Genomic DNA, 20,735 nt, shown 5'->3' with positions numbered 1-20,735 from the left:
AGGTCACACATCATGGACACATGAGAAACTATTCCTTTTTCTCATCTGCAGGAGCTGACAGCTTGTTTTACTACACTGTCAAGTGCTTTGGGTCCCCAGCCTTCGCTAAAAAAACAGCAATGGAAAAACCCTGGCTAAGCTAATATTCTCTGTCACAGAGCTTGCCTGTAGGGGGATGGACCCTTTGTGGGCTTAGAGATACGGTCTTTGCCTAAAGCTAATGCTGTTGGCATTTAGAATGAACTTTAATTCCTTTAATTGCCAAGCTTAGCTGCTGATATTCAGAAGAATTCTAACTGAAGTGTTTTGGGTTTGATTAAAACAAAAACAGGTGGAGGACAGGGAAATGCTGGGATATATCAAAACACCAAGGAGAGCTGAATAATGCTGTACATTTGTATCAATAAGAGATGGAAATCAAAGGTAAGGATCCTGAGAGGAGATTTAAGGCAGATGCCTTTTATGGTGCTGCTGTTTCCTCTTCCAGCCAGCCAGCCAGCCAGCCAGTTGTGCTGTCTTCCAATATACTCCATTACATTCTCCCAATGGTCAGTGGACACTCATTATGCTTTGCACGCAGGCTAAGACCCTACCTGCCCGCGGACTGTCTCGCCAGAGTGGTGCATGCTCTAGTTATCTCCTGCTTGGACTACTGCAATGTGCTCTACGTGGGGCTACCTTTGAAGGTGACCCGGAAACTGCAATTAATCCAGAATGCGGCAGCTAGACTGGTGACGGGGGGCGACCGCCGAGACCACATAACACTGGTCTTGAAAGACCTACATTGTACATTCCGAGTACAATTCAAAGTGTTGGTGCTGACCTTGAAAGCCCTAAATGGCCTCGGTCCTGTATACCTGAAGGAACGTCTCCACCCCCATCATTCAGCCCGGACACTGAGGTCCAGCTCCGAGGGCCTTCTGGCGGTTCCCTCATTGCAAGAAGTGAGGTTACAGGGAACCAGACAGAGGGCCTTCTCGGTAGTGGCGCCCACCCTGTGGAACACCCTCCCTTCAGATGTGAAGGAAATAAGTAGCTATCCTATCTTTAAAAGACACCTGAAGGCAGCTCTGTTCAGGGAAGTTTTTAATATTTAATGCTGTATTGTTTTTAACATTTGATTGGGAGCCGTACAGAGTGGCTGGGGAAACTCAGCCAGATGGGCAGGGTATAAATAATAAATTCTTATTCTTATTCTTATTATTATCCTTAATGGGTACACGAGCAACAGTACTCATGCCCAAACACTGCAGATAAAGGGAATTATTTAATATTCTATTTTCAGTATTTGCCCCAACTGTTTTATCATTTTTAATGTAATGCTGGCTGAATGAGGTGCTGGCTTATATACTTATAAAAGCATGCACATTCTCCTTCACTGAGCTAATCTTGGTGCAGTCCTACAGTAGTACCTCGGGTTACATATGCTTCAGGTTACATACGCTTCAGGTTACAGACTTCGCTAACCCAGAAATAGTACCTCGGGTTAAGAACTTTGCTTCAGGATGAGAACAGAAATCGTGCTTCGGCGGTGCGGCAGCAGCAAGAGGCCCCATTAGCTAAAGTGGTGCTTCAGGTTAAGAACAGTTTCAGGTTAAGAACGGACCTCCAGAACGAATTAAGTTCTTAACCTGAGGTACCACTGTATTATTATTATTGCAAACATATAGATATTCATACAGTGGTGCCCTGCAAGACGAATGCCTCGCAAGACGGAAAACCCACTAGACGAAAGGGTTTTCCGTTTTGGAGGTGCTTCGCAAAACGAATTTCCTATGGGCTTGCTTCGCAAGACGAAAATGTCTTGCGAGTTCCTGCGGGGTTTTTTTCCTCCCCCCCCCTTTTTCCCAAGCCGCTAAGCCGCTTATCAGCTGATCCACTAAGCCCGCTAAGCCGCTAATAGCGCTAATCCGCTAAACCGCTAATGGGCTTGCTTCGCAAGACGAAAAAACCGCAAGACGAAGAGACTCGCGGAACGGATTCTTTTCGTCTTGCGAGGCACCACTGTACCATGATGTGGACCTCATGGGGCATAAGCCTGGGCAGTGTTTATGGAGGTCCTGGGCTGCCCAGACAACAAGACCCGCCTCTTGGCCTGGCTGCCTGGCTGGTGTGGCCCAAAAGACCAATACGTTTGGCACCAGCTTGGCTGCAGCAGTTGCCGGAAGGAGGTATACGAGTTGTCACCCTACCATCTTAGGGACTCCATGCCGGATTTGCATAGGGTTTACTCCTGAGCCTTTTCTTTCCCCCAAATATCCTGCAAGGCAGTCAAGGTTTAGGATCATAGATTTCTTTTTCCTAGAGGGGCTACCTTCCATGTTGACGAGCCCCACCTGCCCCTCACTTCCCTCTACAGTTCGTGCAGAAACCACCTTGGCCATTGGACCAACTATTGGTCTCGTCCACTCAGTCTACTGGAGCCTTATGTGGCATTTGCCCTCCTAGGTTCATAAGGAAAGGGTTAACTAATTGTATAATGACTAACCAATGGGAACCCAAGGGGCAGAGTTAACTGTGTATATGGTTTAAGCACAGAGGTTTTTTGGAGGAGTTAGAGTTAGGGTGGTTGAGAAGACAGTTTGGAGTTAGAAGAGACAGAGAAGAGAAGTCTGTGGGTTGGGCTAGTCTGGTGTGAGAGAGGGAGAGAATTTGTTAAGACGAGTCAGTCAAACAGTTGAGATAATCAGTCAGAAGGTATTAGGAAGGTATAGGCCGGTAAAGAAACTGAAGTTAAGATACTGACTGGGATATTATCTGAGAAACCATAAACTTGTTAAAGTTGTAAAATAAACTTTTTTTTTTTTTGGTTCACTTTTAACAACTGACTGGACTCAGTGTTTTACCAGAGAGTAACTGGTTGGTGGCAGCGGGGAAGCGAGCACAGTGGTGGCACAGGGATCAATAGACCGTTAAACGCCCGGGGACCCTGTGTGATCACCACAGCTGTCTTCACATGCAGGGCAAGTCCCAAACTCACTAAGGGTTTAAAACCCATTGGATACCCTCACCTGGTTTAGCCAACCAGTCAGCCATTTCCTGGGGTGTGGCTGCTGTCTCATGCTGACAGCTTCTAGGAGCCACAGGTGAGAGCCGAATGCAGGCAGGGTGGACAAAGGTGGACAAACTACCTCAGAAAGAGCAGGATGTGTCTCCCACCAGAGGTACGACCCCTAACACCACCCCCTCACAAAATGATATTTCGGAGAAACGATAAATTGTGAATGAATAAACTCAATGCTGTTTTCCCCCTGAAACGGGATGAGTAACATTTCCCTCCACCCACCCACAAAAGCCCGTAATGAAGAAGTGCAACTGAATGACAGCCAGCTATTTAAAACAAAATAGCAATAAAATGCTCAGATCAATTGAGATTGCATAAAGCGAAAGCACGGGCTTAATCTGCTTTATTAAAAAAAATATATGGATCTAGCGTGGTTTGTATCTCTTGGCGATATTGCTTGATTGCTTTGACAAAATGAAGGCAGCGGTTGCGGCGGCGAAGTAACATAGGAGCAATGAAAGGTGGGGGAAGGGAATCAGGGAGGAGGGATGTTGAACATTCAAGGCTGGTTAATACACTGCTCCCCCACACCCACTTCTACTGGCAAGTAGGCTCCCAGTACGTTTCCGAGCACAATTCAAAGTGTTGGTGCTGACCTTTAAAGCCCTAAACGGCCTCGGTCCTGTATACCTGAAGGAGCGTCTCCACCTCCATCATTCAGCCCGGACACTGAGATCCAGCTCCGAGGGCCTTCTGGCGGTTCCCTCATTGCGAGAAGTGAGGTTACAGGGAACCAGACAGAGGGCCTTCTTGGTAGTGGCACCCATCCTGTGGAATGCCATCCCTTCAGAAGTAAAGGAAATAAGCAGCTATCCTATCTTTAAAAGACATCTGAAGGCAGCCCTGTTCAGGGAAGTTTTTAATATTTAATGCTGTACTGTTTTTAACACTTGATTGGGAGCCGCCCAGAGTGGCTGGGGAAACTCAGTCAGATGGGCGGGGTATAAATAAATTATTATTATTATTATTATTATTATTATTATTATTATTATTACATGTTGGTAAGGCATAGGAGCAAGCTAGGTTCAGTCAGCATTTAAGTCCCCAACCTTGACTCAGCTGAAGAAATGCCACATAACTTGCTTATCCCAGCTCAGCCAGGGCTCAGTTGACTAACAAGCTGTGCTCACAGCTAGAGGCATAAATGATTCTGAATACCAGTTGCTGGAGACCACAGGAGCAGAGGCGAATTTAGGACAACGCAACCGGTTTCCCCACACAGGACGTAGGGCCCAAGGGAGCACCTTCCTGCCTCTTTCCCAAAGTGCTGGGCTTTGGGAAGGATGGATGCAGGTGGCACTGTGGGTTGAACCACAGAGCCTAGGACTTGCCGATCAGAAGGTCGGCGGTTCGAATCCCTACGACGGAGTGAGCTCCCATTGCTCGGTCCCTGCTTCTGCCAACCTAGCAGTTCGAAAGCACGTCAAAGTGCAAGTAGATAAATAGGTACCACTCCGGCGGGAAGGTAAACGGCGTTTCTTCTGGTTCACCAGAAGCGGCTTAGTCATGCTGCTCTGGTTTGCCAGAAGCGGCTTAGTCATGCTGGCCACATGACCCGGAAGCTCCCTCAGCCAATAAAACGAGATGAGCACCACAACCCCAGAGTCGACCACGACTGGACCTAATGGTCAGGGGTCCCTTTGGGAAGGATGCTTGATGACCCTGACAGTGTGCTAGAATCCCTCTGCCTCCTTCCCAAAGCCTAGTTAGCACTTGCTCAGCTTTGGGAAGGCAGCATGAGGGCATCAAATTCTGGCGTCTCCCAGGGCCCCATATTAACAAGGTCCGCCTCTGACAGGAGCAGAGAAGAGCTCTTGTGCTCAAATCCTGCTTGCTGGTTTCCCACAGGCATCTGGTGGGCCACTGTGAGAACAGGATGTGAGACTAGATGAGCCTGATCCACCAAGATCTTCTTATGTACTTATGGCATAAGTAGGAATAAGAAGAAGAAGAATTTGGATTTGATATCCTGCCTTTCACTCCCCTTCAGGAGTCTCAAAGCGGCTAGCATTCTCCTTTCCCTTCCTCCCCCATAACAAACACTCTGTGAGGTGAGTGGGGCTGAGAGACTTCAAAGAAGTGTGACTGGCCCAAGGTCACCCAGCAGCTCCATGTGGAGGAGCGGAGACGCGAACCCGGTTCCCCAGATTATGAGACTACCGCTCTTAACCACTACACCACACTGGCTTAAACTTCAGAGACTCTAATCCTGGAGGGGCCCCAGAAGCAAATTTAGTTCACATTGCTTAAAAAGGGTGGTCTGGTAGACCCAATTTGAGTCATACGATTTTTTGTTTTGTTTTCAACCATCCCAAAGTTGGAGAGTCAGTAGCACAGATGCTGTAAAGGTTGTTGTAAACATCCCCACTGAAGAAGATAACAGTGGTTACCCAGACCTCGTTGCTGCTTGCAAAGTGGCCCCCATAACAGTTTGAACTTCAGAGCCCCCAAAATGTAGGTCCACCACTCACTCAGAAGGCTTCCTTTCTGCAGACATATCACCAATGCATGGACAGTGTGAGGATGGAGTTAGCATGGGATGCAATGAATCAGGGAGAGCCAGCGAGGGTTTCTCAACACAATTGCACGGACAGAAGAGCACTCAAAGTCGGCTTTAGCTAGGCTGCAGTCCTATACTCGCTTACCAGGGAGTAAGCTCTACTGAACTTGGTGGGACTTACATCTGGGTAGATGTGTGTAGGATTGCACAGGTCACCGTAGTGATTTGTGTGGTGCTGAGGATCTTATTTGTTTGCTCCTAATCCAAAAGAGTGTAAGGACTTCAGGAATGGCGGAGTCTTTTTTTTTTTTAAAAAAGCATTTAAATAAGTGTAAGCATATATACAAAGTTGTTGCAGAAGCCCAGGTTGAACTTCAAAGGAGAAAAATCATGGGGTCGCTGATCTGACTTTCATGACAATGAATGTTGATCCTGATGTGCTTGTGGAGTGTTTACACATCTTTCTGTTACTCATTCGTTCACCCCACACTTTTGAATGAAATTCCCCATCGTTTTCCAAACCACAAAATGTCCGCTTTTTTTTTAATATAAAAAAGTAGATTAGTTGCGCTAGGATGACAGAGCTCTTAGGCCTCTTTAATTGTGCAAGCCGAAAATTCTGGTGTGTGCTCAAATTGTTCCCTCAAATTAATGGCAGTCCGGAGGCAATAATCCCTAGAAATCGCACACTGCACTTTTTGGGTGATAGAAGACGGTGTTAAAGCATCATGGTAAGGTGATCTGTTAGAGCTCTGGGAACAAAGAACATGTCAGGCAGGCAGGACATATTCTTCTCGCACTCTTAAAAATTATGCTTGTTTCTTGCTGTGTTAAGCTCCACAAGATGCAATTTGGTCATTTATAAACTATGTCCTGTAAGGCCTAAATTAAACCCCACGTTGAACAAATGGCTGCCATACTCTTATGTCGAAATCTGCCATGATTGTGAGGGGCTGAAAAATGCTCTTTTCATGGCACGGAGTACAAATATTCACCGATGATTATCCTTCTTTTGCAGTGAAAAGATGATTGCCTCCCTAATTTTTTTGTCATCAGATAACAATGCATTTATGTTGCGTATTTTCTGTCTCTAGGCTAATGCATCTCCTTTTGACGTCACTATCAATAACCCTGCATCCCTGAGTTCATCTTTCCTATTTAAAAAGATAATGGAAAAAGGCACAAAGAAGAAGACTGACTGAAAATAATTCAGACGTTGCTGTTAAGATTGTGAGAAGAGCCCAATGGTCCATCTAGTCCAGAGTCCTGTTTCTTACTAGTTTGGATTAGGCAAGAGGGATGCCAGTTCAGGTGATGGAGAGAGAGTTTAAGAACATGCAGTCGCCCCTTCGAACAGCTCAGTTCTCGAATGTTTTGGCTCCCAACGCCGCAAACTGTGACCGATCCAGTTTGCGAACTATTTTTGGAAGCCGAATGTCTGACGGGGCTCCCCTGGCTTCCGGTTGGCTGCAGGAGCTTAATGTATCCAATCAGAATCTGCGCTTTGGTTTCTGAACGTTTTGGAAGACGAACGGACTTCTGGAACGGATTCTGTTCGACTTGCAAGGTATGACTGTACAAAGGACATATAAATGAATCAGGCCAATGGCCCATCTACTTCTACATTCTGTTCTTACAACGGCCATCAAGGTGCCCACTGGATGCCTGCAACAACATTCTCCTCTCTTACAACTAGAGCGTTGCTGCCTCCATCTGTGGAGGGAGACCATAGCCATTGTGGCTAGTAGCCAGTGCTATTTTTATAGAAAATGAGGTGCTGGAACTCACCATGGACACCTCCCTTCTAGTGGCAATGGTGCCCACCTGAGAGGTGCTGGAACTGAGTTCCAGAGAGTTCCAGGTGAAGAAGAAAGCCTTATTCTCCATGAATTTGTCTAATCCTCTTTTAAAACCACCCGGTATTATACCACTTTGAACAGTCGTGGCTTCCCCTAAAGCATCACAAGAAGTGCAGCTTTTTAAGGGTCCTGAGAGTGACTGAGAGAGCTACGATTCTCAGAGTGGTTTAGAAATGGAATCAATCCTTCTCCCCAGAGAACTATTCACCACAATGTGAATGTTGGAACTCTATGTTCAGAAGAGTGTGTCTCTGAAAACCAGTAGCTGAGGAGCAAAAGAGGGAGACAGCTTCTGCCTTCAAGCCTTGCCAATGGATTTCTCAGAGACGTGGAGTTGGCAGTTGTGTAGATTTTGGGCTAGATAGACATTTGGGTGAGATAGACATCTTATCTTCCTTCCTTTCTGGATCTCTGGATTTCTGAGTTGCCCGTATATCTCTGAGCCCAATTCAAGGTATTTGTGTTGACAAAAAAAGCCCTAAATGATTGGTTTCCCTATACTTTAAGAACCGTTTGACCCATTGCATGTCTGCCTGATCAAAGAGGTCTTCGGGAGAATCACTGCTATAGGCCCCCCAATGGCTTGGATTGGCATATTTTTTAACAGGCCTACAAATGACCATATTTCTGTGTATGGATCAAGTCAGATCAAAGACATTGTGCACTGTCTGTCTGTCTATATCATCTATATCTATCTATCTATCTATCTATCTATCTATCTATCTATCTATCTATCTATCTATTTATCTATCTATCATCTATCATCTATCTATCTATCACAGGGGTCAGCGAACTTTTTCAGCAGGGGGCAGGGCAACTGTCCCTCAGACCTTGTGGGAGGGCAGTCTATATTTGGGGGGGGGGGGAATGAACTAATTCCTATGCCCCACAAATAACCCAGAGATGCATTTTAAATAAAAGGACACATTCTACTGATGTAAAAACACGCTGATTTCCAGACCGTCCACGGGCCGGATTGAGAAGGCGATTGGGCTGGATCTGGCCCCTGGGCCTTAGTTTGCCTATCCATGATCTATCTATCTATCTATCTATCTATCTATCTATCTATTTATCCTGTATTGCCTTTATAAAACTCTCCCATGGGTAAATACTTCTATTCATTCAAAATTTCCTTTTAGGCCAATCAGATGGTTTCAAAATTAGATTGTTATTAGGCTGTGTGACAAAATAAAGTGGTGTTGTGTAGTGGTTAGAGTGTGAGACTAGGACTTTGGAGACCAGGGTGAATGAAGGAGAACCATCTTGAGCTCTTCAGAGAAAAGACAGGATATAAATGCAATAATAAATTACCATGTGGATATGGTACTTTTTGTAGTGGTCCAAAATAAAATATAATCAAACATAAGGAAGAAAGCGTAGAATTTCTGTGAGAGAGTTTTTAATAATATTTACTCAGGAGAACAATGTCAAAGTTGAAGTGAATTTGTTTCTTTGCTCAAAGAGAATGAAGATCCCTTTGCCCCGCCTCCCCCAAGAGGGGGAAAAAACATAAATGGCAAACATTACAGAGGAAAGGTTAATAAATTGAACAAAACATTGAACGTCCATGACAAAAAAAGCAGCATGCCAATCAAGTTCTGGTTAAAAAACGAAACCCAAAGCAGAATAAAGGCTTACAAATTTAACAAACCGACCAGTCCTTTGGAGAAATAGCAGAATATTTTTATTTAATTTAGTTTTCTGCACACAGTTGGCTATGAAGAAAAAGGTGCTTTACAAGTCTTGAGAAATTCTGGGAGGATGAAGGCATGAACAGATTCTGAGATTGCTCTGCCATAGTCCAACACAGAGTTATGGCACTTATGGAAGAATCGGTATGTCTGAGCCACACACCCCGATCTATAGATCCATGGCTGCTCATGTGCACCTGGATATCTTGTGAACATGCAACCTGGTGCGCATGCGCTGCGCATACCTCAGCTACATCGGGAATCATGCGCACAATTGGGCGCTGCATGCGGAAATTTCCATCCTGATCTAGAAGCCGGGGCTGCCCGGCCCACAGCTCTGTAAAATATGCTGCAAATGCAACAACCAAAGGTTCAAGGTCAGGAAGAGAATTGTGCATGGAGGAATTGGACTGAGATCATGTATTTCCTATTTAAAATATAAGTACCCTACCTTTTTTCTCCGAAGAGACTCAAACAATAATAAAACAATTTTGTGATTTTAGGTTGTAACTGCCCTGAGACCTGCAGGTATAGGGTGGTGCACAAATTTATTTATTTATTTAACAAACAGAACAAAGCAAACATCATCCTTAAGCAACATGATAATTCACTCACATCCTAAAGTGAAGAATATCTTTAATCAATTTGTCTTTGATTGTCTATGCAGTAGAGGTGAGGATGTTGCCTTGTGTAAATTCCATCTTGGGGCTGATCTGCACCCATTGTTTATAACATTATAAAAACGTGTTATTAAAATGGGACACCAGGGGGCGCTGCAGAGCAGCAAGCCACCGGCAATGGGAAACTGCATCAAACATTTTTAACGTTTTCAAATATAATGTTCTATGAGATCAATGTAGATCCGGCCACAGTCAGCACTGTTTACACTGACTGGCAGAAGCTCTCTGGGATTGCAGACATTTCCCAGCCTTACCTGGAGACACCAGGGACTGAACCTGGGACCTTCAGCACTGAAGGCAAATACTCTACTGCTGAGCTAGGGACTCAAAAGAAGCAAGTAACTCTTCATTGCCTGACCTTGCAAGTTTGAATTTCCATTTCTTCTTTAACCAGGTTAACATTCCAGCTCTCCTTCCTCACCCAACAGCAGACTGGCCCAGTTGCAGCTGATTTGACCAGCTTATACTACCACTAGCCCCAACCAATGATCAAGCCAATGCTCAAGGATTATGAGAGATATACTTCAACCACATCTAGAGGACAGCATAGTGGATACCCCGGTGGATACCCTACAGCCACTTTGCACGCACTGTTGGATCCGGGCCCCTCTCTTCTGCATTCATTTCAAAGCAGGGGGGGCTTCTCGGTGGCTGCTCCCAGGCTTTGAAACTCCCTCCCCAGAGAAACTGGACTGGCTCCTTCCTTCCTGTCCTACTTCCATTGGCCGGGGGAGACTTTCCTGTTCCAACAGGCTTTGGGAATCAACTGCTTTTAATGAAAGGGCTGGTGACATGATGTTTGTACTGGAATTATTTAAAACAGGTTTTATATATGTATATAGCTTTAATTCTGCCAGTGTTTAATTGTATTTTAATGATTGATTGTCATATTTTTTAGCGGTTCTTGTTTTTATCTGTAAGTTGCCTTAAGTCCCAGCAGGGAAAAAGGATGGGGTGAATATAATAATAATAATAATAATAATAATAATAATAATGCAGTTGTACCTCGCAAGTCGAACAGAATCCATTCTGGAAGTCCGTCCGACTTCTGAAACATTCGAAAACCAAGGCGTGTCTTCTGATTGGCTGCAGGAAGCTCCTGCAGCCAATCAAAAGCCGCAGAAGCCCCATTGGATGTTCGGCTTCCAAAAGAACGTTCGAAAACCGGAACAGTCTCTTTTGGTTTTTGATCGTTCGGGAGCCGAGACGTACAACTCCCAAGGCACTTGGGAGCCGATGTACGACACGTACTGTGCCTTTTATTTTTAAGGGAAAAGGTACCACTACTCACCATGCCACAATTTAAACATTTGGTCGGGAAAGGTGCTGGTATTGTGTACCCCCAGAAAAAAGCACTAATCCTCCTCCTCATCTGTCCACAGAGAGAAATGAGCATGTCAACCAGCTCCCTCCATTTAAATGAAGAAGGAAGCCAGTCTTTCAGAGCCCCCTGCGTTCATCAGGATGCATGCGTGTTGCAGAATCAGGCATATATATCACAAACACACAGACACACACACACACCTTGGAATCACTTACAAATGGTATTTACTAGTATAGAAGACATTGTGGTAGAAAGAAGGACAGAGTAGGCGCATTGCGTCGCAACGAGAGTGCCAGGTCTGTCAATGTTGTACAGCAGTGAGGGCTATTAGATGTGCCACCGGGGCACTTTTTCTGTTCAAAGGCTCGCTGCCTGGCAGCTGCCTCCAGCGGCACTGAACAATCCAGCTTTAAAGTGCTGGTAGCTGAACACGCACGCCTCTAGAGTTTATAGTTGCTAACTGCACAAAACATTCCCAAAGTGTGAAAAGTCCACTTTCAGTCTGGCACTGCAGTTGACATTCCATGCTATTGGGAGCAGAGGGGTAGAGAGAGAGAGGGAGGGAACGGCAGATGACGGGGCGATTAACCCCATTTAAAATAGGTAAATGTCTCATGCTGGGCTTCTGTTCTCCACCTGCACACACTTCCCATTTAACTGCAGTTCCAAGGCAAGCAGAATGGCCCTTAATTTCAGATGGCACCTTAATTTCAGATGTGGTGCATGCAGCACTGAAATCTAGTTCTTACTACATCTGCACTAAACCTGCATCGAAGGCTGTGGTCTAAACCACTGAGCCTCTTGGGCTTGCCAATCAGAAGGTTGGTGGTTCGAATCCCCACGACGGGGTGAGCTCCTGTTGCTCTGTCCCAGCTCCTGCCAACCTAGCAGTTTGAAAGCACACCAGCGCAAGTAGATAAATAGGTGGCGGGAAGGTAAACGGCGTTTTCATGCTCTCTGGCACTCGTCATGGTGTCCTGTTGTGCCAGAAGTGGTTAGTCATCCTGACCACATGACCTGGGAAGCTGTCTGCAGACAAATGCCAGCTCCCTTGGCCTGAAAGCGAGATGAGTGCCGCAACCCCATAGTCACCTTTGACTGGACTTAACCATCCAGGGGTCCTTTACCTTTACCTAGCAGCTCAGACTGCTGGTAGGGGCTTGTATGATCCAATTCTCCTTCACCTAAAAAGAAATCTCAGCGCGTAGAAAACAGGGAGAAAGGTTCCTAAGCTACTCTTCTACCTGAAATATAGTTTCCTATGTCCAGGGATTTGTTTGTGTCCAGTGCTATGAGTCCCCCACTACAGTTTAAAGTAGTACAACCCAGGTAGAGATTTAGCACTCCAGCAACAAGTAGGTCTGAATACCTGAGTGCATCAGGATGGTTAAGCAACAGAAAACTTATGTTTTTACCAAAGCAATATTTTGCAAAATTTTGTTCTGGGACACCCTTGGAATACCTTGCAAGGGGTTCCCCAATGAGAAGAAGAGAGACATACGAAAAGCAGCAATGGACAACCTTCAATGAACAACAGTTTGTTAACATACTATCCATCTTCCACAAAATGTGCAGATTTGTGGACATTAGATATACATGGTAAGATTCATTTACAGCTCCTATGGGACGGCGGTGAGGCCTTGTTTGAACTACAGAATGTCCAAGTAAGAGAGAAGGAGGGAAATATTGTGGAGGGAACAGTTTTAATGCCTCCGTTAAATCAGTTAGTGAGTCTGGGACTAGGGTAGAGATGTAAAATTTCTGGAAATTTTGAAGCCATGAGGGGAAAAAAAACATTTCCCCCCTGTTTCCCCCTGGAGAAAATAGAAATTTTGGAAAAATTGAAAAAAGTTCAGTGTGGAGTAGTTTTACAAATTGCGTGAAATGCGGTGTGTATAAAAGTATTATGCTTGCTACAAAACAGGTAGCCACTCTGCTTCCCCTCAAAAACAACAAAAAAGCCCTAACAAAAATGTTTTGAGCAGTTGCCGGAAAGAGTACAGTGAGAGCACCAGCCAGGTGTCAGATGGCAGGGAGCTCCAAAGTGTGGGTGCTGGAAGGCCTGGAAAAAAATGGAAAAAGGGGGGGGGGACGGACAGGCCCCCCCCCCGTTTTCCCCCAAAGCTGTTTTTTTCAGGAAAAATTGGGGCGGGGGGGGAGTTTGTGGACTATTCAAACTATATCAAACTATTTTTTTCCAGTTTTTCCAGAAAAAAACAGCTTTGGGGGAAAACCAGGGGGAAACCTGGCCCCCCCCCCATTTTCCCCAGGTTTTTCCCAGGCCTACCCATCTTTAGACTAGGGTAGATGGTGGATGGAGCTATTGGGTTAGGAACAGGCCTTCCAGATGAGAACTCGTATTTTTTAAAGCTTCTTTGTAGAAAAACATACCACAAGAAACACTGTACTCGGGTTACAGACACTTCAGGTTACATACGCTTCAGGTTACAGACTCCGCTAACTCAGAAATAGTACCTCGGGTTAAGAACTTTGCTTCAGGATGAGAACAGAAATCGTGCTCCGGCAGCAGCGGCGGCAGCAGCAGCAGGCCCCATTAGCTAAAGTGGTGCTTCAGGTTAAGAACAGTTTCAGTTTAAGAACGGACCTCTGGAACGAATTAAGTTCTTAACACGAGGTACCACTGTATTCACCAACAAATTAGCTCAATGTTTGTTTCTTCTTCCATTCTCTCACCATGAAGAAAAGCTTTTACATGGCTAATTCTTGTCTGTCTCTGGCGGAAATCACATTTTAAAGGTTTGAATATCCATCTCAAAGCAGGATGTTCATGCTGAGACCACAACATTTCCACAAAGTGATAGGACACCCTGGAAGATAGGTCCTAAGATGCTGTGGAACATGCTGGGGTTTCTCAACACAGACATTGACACAGAAAGATCTGGCAACCACTCCCCAAAAGTGGAACGTTAAGACTTATGGTGTACAGCAACATGGCGAATTCTCCTTCGTATTATTGCACAGATGATAATGTGGCAGAATAATATATATGGGGTTATCTAATGATGGTGTTTGCCCAGTCCAGCCTTCCTTACCCTGGTGTTCTTCAGATATGTTGGACCACAACTCCCACCTCCCATTACCATTCATCATGTTGGCTTGGACTGGTGGAGCTGTAGAAGTCCAAAACATCTAGAAAGCTCAGGTTGGTCCAAATCGTACAATTCAGCACATATGTATGCAAAAGTGAGAAGAGGTTGCTCATTGCTGAAGAAGGTTGTAGGGCAGGATAGCCAATACAATGCTGCCCTCCAGATGCTGTTGGACTTCAACTCTCATCAGCTCTAGCCAGCATGGCCAATGGTCAAGGATGACAGGAGTTGTAGTCCAGCAGCATTCAGGGGACGTCATGGTGGCTACCCCTAGGTAAAGGGGCCCCTCACCATTAGGTCCAGTTGTGGCCTGTTACCATAAAGCACCAATGCTGCAGCAAGCAAAGGCTCTAGCAGCTCAGCCAGCTGCTTGTGGCTGGAAAGCCAGACAGGATGTTTGTGACTGTTGCCATGGGAACAAAGGGGCAGTCCATTCTGTACTGAGCACCGGATGTTAGCTCAGTGTGTGTGTGTCATATGACCCGTACTGGATGTACTTGGGAGGAGTTTATTCTTGCTGTTGTTGAGTGCAGACATGATTCTCTGTACTGATGTAAGAGGCAGAAATAAATGATGTAAATAGTTTTCTGTCTGCTTCTTTCCCCTCCCTGGGGACACCAAAGGGGAGAGAGGAAGAACGGTGTGTTCCTCTCATACATCTGAGAAGAATCGCCGGACCTCGCCTGCTTATCAGCAGAGGTTGGGAGACGCGGGGAGGTCGACAGGAATATCTGCCGGTGCCTGCTTGTGGCACATTCCTCTGACCCAGGCAGAATTCCAACAGTGGCAGCCTTCGGATGGTTGCGATTCATCGGACATCTGCATGAGAGGCTGGTGGATTGTCCTCCTCTGCTCCAAGGAGGAAGAAAAGCGTCTGACAGAAGCCAGAGGCTCCACAGACAGCTGGTGGAAAGAAGAGGTGTTTTCCAGAGCAACAAAGTTCAAGGTATGCTACATTTCGGGCTAAAAGTGTGAACGCAGGAAGATTAATTCCCTGGTTCACGGAGCTGCGTTTCAAAGAAAACAAAAGCTCCGGTAGAAGAGGCCTGCATTCCACAAATTTTTGTGGTAGATAAGATGTCTTATTGAAATGCATTGTTGCTAGGTAACGGAAAGTTGGAAAGTTACTGGCAAAGGGGCTGGACTCTGCGTGTAAGCCTGGGAAAGCGAAACAAAACCAGAGAATGTTTTGGCTACAAGTTTACGAGCTCTTGGAAGGGACTTTTCAATAGCAGCCAGAGTTTAGCTGCCAGGTGCAAAGAGCGTAAACAACTTGCAGTTTGCTGCGTGAGAAAGGAAAAAAACGACTGTTGGATTTTACAGTTTGTTTGAGAGTGTGGGCTGGAAAGCTGAAGAGGCTTGGCTTCAAGATGGATGCCAAGAAAGGAGTTTTGCCTTGCCCACCTCCCTTATCCAATAACAATTATTCATCTTGGTCTGTAAAGATGAAGGCCCTGCTGCAGAATCAGAGTCTTTTTGATGTAGTTGAAAACCCCATCCCTGCAGCACCAACCAGAGGTTGGGAGTCACAGAACGTAAGGGCCAGGACAGCTATAATTCTATGTGTCTCAGATGATCAGTTGGTGCATGTTCAGCATTTAGAAAATGCGAAAGAGGTATGGGACACGCTGCGTACAACGCATCAGAGAGATGCTGGTTCTTCAGCGTTGCTGTATTTTGAGAAATTGACCAATCTGAGACTTGCGCCTGATGGAGATGTTCAAGCGCACCTGACAGAAATGAAGTTTCTGCGTCAACAGATGGTGGAACGCAATTTTCGTCTTCAGGAGGAAGTGTTTTGCTTCATGATGATAAACAGCCTTAGCCGCACCTACAAGGTTGTTGCCAGTCAGCTTGGTTCCCTACCGGCCGCGCAGCTGACCGCGGAGAGAGTTTGTGCTGTGGTCCTGAATGAACACGACAGACTTGCTGCACTGGAAGAAAAAGACAGGGGGAGGGAAGAACAGAGTTCTAATTCCCCCACTGCTGATGCTACTGGAGAGCATGGTGTAGCATTGAGTGCTGTCCGATGCTACAATTGTGGACAGACTGGGCATCTACAGCGAAACTGTAAGAAGCCGCGCCAGTCAAGAGGAGCAAAGAGCAGCTCTACGAAGCCTGAGGCGTCAGGCAAAAGCCGTACCAAGTGCCAGGTGAAACCTGCAAAGGCTATGATGGCGAAAGGAACCACGCCAGATGTTGGGAACTCGTTCATAATTGACACGGGCGCAACGGTTCACATGTGCCCGCACAGAGGACTGTTTTCGACGTTGAGGAAGCAAAGCTTCACTGTGAAACAGGCCAACGGTCAAGAGCTGGAAGCAACTGGAATTGGGACTGTGTATCTTGAGAGTCTGAACTTGACTATAAATGATGTTTACCTGGTTCCAGAACTGAGATTTAATCTGCTGAGCGTGTCGCAGATTGCAAAGAAAGGACTGAAACTGTCCTATGATGCTAAAAGCTGCAAGATCTACAAAGATGGAGAACTGTTTCTTACTGCCAAAGAGAAAGATGGACTGTATTTGTTGACTTTTGATCAAAGTGATTACATGAAATGTAATTCTTCTGATGTTTCTAACGAAATCTCTCTCGCAGGTGTGACCAGTGTGAGCACCAGGAAGGTGACTAACACCAAGAAGGTCGACAGAGCATTTCAGCGGGTGTATGCTGATGTGATTGGTCCTCTAGAACCATCTAGAGGCGGTGCACGATTTTACCTTGTGTGTGTGGATTGTTTCACTAATTATTCTTGGGTTTATATGATGGAGAAACCGCAAGAAACTTTAGAAAAGTTTCAGGAGTTTTGTGACAAGGTTAAAAGTATGCATGATGCTAACATTGATTGTCTTTTCACAGATGACAAACAAGTTTTTCTGTTACGGAAGTTTCAGAAGTTCCTGGGTGGAAAAGGGATAGACCACAAAGTGGCAGTTTCGCAAGAAGCGTGGAACAGGGGGGTCTGTGTGAGGGTGAACAAAGAATTGCAAAAGGGGATGAATGCGCAATTGCTGAGTTCACATTTGCCACATGAATATTGGGCCGAATCACTAGCGTCCTATCTTCATGTGTGGTTGAGAAAGGTCTCAACAGAGTTGGGATGTTCTCCTTTTGAGAAGCTGTTCAATAGAAAACCTTCTGTAGCCTATTTTAAGGTTTTCGGGTCTCATGTGAGAACAGAAGCTCCAGGTGGTGTAAAGAATGCCAGAGGCATTTTTGTGGGTTATGAAAAGGGTCTCTACAGAGTAATTTTGTCTGAATCTGGTCAGGTGATTCTCACAAAGTTCCTAGAGAGTGCTCCAAAGCAAGAGCGAGTAGTACAAACATTTCCCACAGGTGGCGATTATGATGATGATGATGATGAGTTTGATCTTATTGAGTTCAGTAGTACTGATGATGACAGCGATAGCTCAGACAGCTCAGTTGTCACAGTCATTGAGAGGAAATCTCACATAATGACTAGACCTTCACAAGTGAAGGAAGAACCACTGATTGCTACTGGTTCTCCAGAGAGTTCAGAGGCTGAACCAGAAAGCAGAGAAGAGCAGCAAATTTTACGCAGGTCTGAGAGAGCAACGAAGGGTGTACCACCCAAGAGGTATTCAAAGGAGTTTGCTAACCTTGCATATGTTGCTATTGTAAACGACCAAGGACAGATTGAAGCTGTGTCTGAGTCAGAGACAAAGGCACAACAGAGAGTTGTTAACCAAGGTAATGCAAAGTCACACAACCAGAGAGGTACATTGGTTAAACCAGTGGCGGGTAGTTCCAAGGGTGGAACTGAAACAACAGGGGAATGTTATAAATATAACAACTGTTTGTTTTCTTCTCTGGATGACGCTTTGCTCGCGGCACACATTGATACTTTAGGGGGAGTATGTTACCATAAAGCACCAATGCTGCAGCAAGCAAAGGCTCTAGCAGCTCAGCCAGCTGCTTGTGGCTGGAAAGCCAGACAGGATGTTTGTGACTGTTGCCATGGGAACAAAGGGGCAGTCCATTCTGTACTGAGCACCGGATGTTAGCTCAGTGTGTGTGTGTCATATGACCCGTACTGGATGTACTTGGGAGGAGTTTATTCTTGCTGTTGTTGAGTGCAGACATGATTCTCTGTACTGATGTAAGAGGCAGAAATAAATGATGTAAATAGTTTTCTGTCTGCTTCTTTCCCCTCCCTGGGGACACCAAAGGGGAGAGAGGAAGAACGGTGTGTTCCTCTCATACATCTGAGAAGAATCGCCGGACCTCGCCTGCTTATCAGCAGAGGTTGGGAGACGCGGGGAGGTCGACAGGAATATCTGCCGGTGCCTGCTTGTGGCACATTCCTCTGACCCAGGCAGAATTCCAACATGGCCGACTCTGGGATTGCGGCTCTCATCTCGCTTTATTGGCCGAGGGAGCCAGCGTACAGCTTCCGGGTCATGTGGCCAGCATGACAAAGCCACTTCTGGTGAACCAGAGCAGCGCACGGAAACGCCGTTTACCTTCCCACCGGAGTGGTACCTATTTATCTACTTGCACTTCAACGTGTTTTCGAACTGCTAGGTTGGCAGGAGCAGGGACTGAACAACGGGAGCTCACCCCATCACGGGGATTCGAACTGCCGACCTTCTGATCGGCAAGTCCTAGGCTCTGTGGTTTAACCCACAGCGCCACCCGTGTCCCTTGGCTACCCATAGTGTGGGACAAAGGGTACTCTTGCTTTTCTTCTTTTCCTTCCCCACTCTTCTTCTTCCTCCTTCTTGAAAAGCATGCTTTGACAAGATATCAGATGGTGAACGACCCAACACCCACAATGGGTCAAATAAAATGCATTCTTTACAGAACGTGTTAATGCGTTCCAGAATAATTCTTGCTACTGCTGGATCAGACTAAAGGCCCTACGTAGTCCAGTATTTTGTTCTCATAGTGGGCTGCTAGAACATGATGCACAGAAAGAAGGTTAAGCTAGGGGTTGGAGAAAACAAATCTGTGATGTGGTCTGAGGGAATGTGATACGGCAACCTTGCTGAAGCTAAGCAGATCTGGGTCTGGTCTCTGCCTAGACTTTCTCAAATCCTTACGTATGCCTTGAGTTCCAAGCTTCAGCTACTCCACCACAATGAGAACACATGAAGGTGTTTTATACTGATTCAGACCATTGACCCTTCTAGCCCAGTGTTGTCTGACAGAAGTTCTCCAGAGTTTAAGGGAGGAGTGTTACTGATCGCCTGCCTGAAATGTGGAGGTCTACTGCCAGTCAGTGTAGACCGGTGTAGACCTTGCTGTAGACAATATGGAGCTGGATGGACCAATGGCATGATTCAATATTGGCAGCTTCCTGTCTTCCTAAAGTTCTTTCCTGTCACCTCCTTCCTGATCCTTCTTTTAATGGAGGATGGCAAGAATCAAACCTAGGACCTTCTGAAACTTTCTGCAAAGTTTCCCAGCTCTGTTAGCTAAAACAATGTCTTTATTAGCCAGAACTTCCAGTGTACCTCTGTTTATCATGGAGCAATGCCTCTCCTTCAGTTTCTCAGCTACTTTCTTCCCCCATGAATGAAGGTTCTGTTTTTCTACCTCCTTTGTAGGAGAGTTCATAATTTCAGTGGGTATGGGGCTAAGTCAACCTTATCATAGCTGAGGGTAGTGTGGTCTGACTCAGTAGAAGGTAGCATCCTATGACTTCTATAACAACACTGGACAGCTGTCAGAAGAGTGAAGACAGCTTCCCTGGCTTACCAGACTTCCAGGGAAGCCCAGCTGAGGACATCACAAGGTTTATAGGACGTGTAAATGCAGACTTCCATAAAGATGATTCATAAATTGAAAAGAACTGATACTCATTTTTTTAAAAAAGCAACAAAAAACTGGCCATCTTGAAAGTAAGGTAAAGCGCAGTGAAAACCCTGCCCCCTACTCATGAGAATGTTACCCAAATGTTCTCTCCTGTGGGATAATTTTTGAATGCAATTTCTTTTCTCGTGAATTGACAGCAAATGTTAGGGTGGGGGAGAACACAAATAAATATTTGGCACAGCACGAACATATCTACTAATGATATCATTTAAAATGTTCTGTGCCCTGAAATGAACTCCTTGTGGAAGCGTTCCAGGCATCAGTGAGATTTCAGTCACGTCATCACAACTCAGTAAGTGCAGGAGCTTGGTGGATTCGCACTTAGAAGTGGTTTTGTACAACTGCTGAAACCTCATCGTAACTCCTGAAATTTGGGTCCAGGACTTTTGCCGGGTGAAGAAACTGCAGGATGTTTTGTTTTTTGTTTTTTTGCCGGCGAGCACATAACGGAGTCATAAATATTCCATGCCCTCGTTGTGTTTTACAAGCTCAGGTCAACTTGCTACTAAGCAAGAAGAAAACCGTTTCGCTCTTACATCATATTAGTGATTTCCTTTACAATGTAATTAAAAATATCACTTGTGCTGGAGGTTAGATCAAGCCCATTGCAGTTACAAAATATTTACAATAAAATAGACTTCGGGTCATAATGCCAGGATTTATCCGTCC

General features: G+C 45.5%; 1 protein-coding gene across 1 annotated transcript in view; it reads right to left on the bottom strand.

The window, feature by feature from the left end:
- Positions 1 to 20,735, bottom strand: part of FAT3 (FAT atypical cadherin 3) — a 719,557-nt gene that overhangs the window by 69,336 nt on the left and 629,486 nt on the right. The gene's annotated exons all lie outside the window — the stretch shown is intronic.

This window comes from Podarcis pityusensis (assembly GCF_964106645.2).
Source record: "Podarcis pityusensis genome assembly, chromosome: 4".
In the NCBI taxonomy this organism is placed as follows: Eukaryota; Metazoa; Chordata; class Lepidosauria; order Squamata; family Lacertidae; genus Podarcis; species Podarcis pityusensis.
This window is presented reverse-complemented; position numbering and strand designations above follow the sequence as displayed.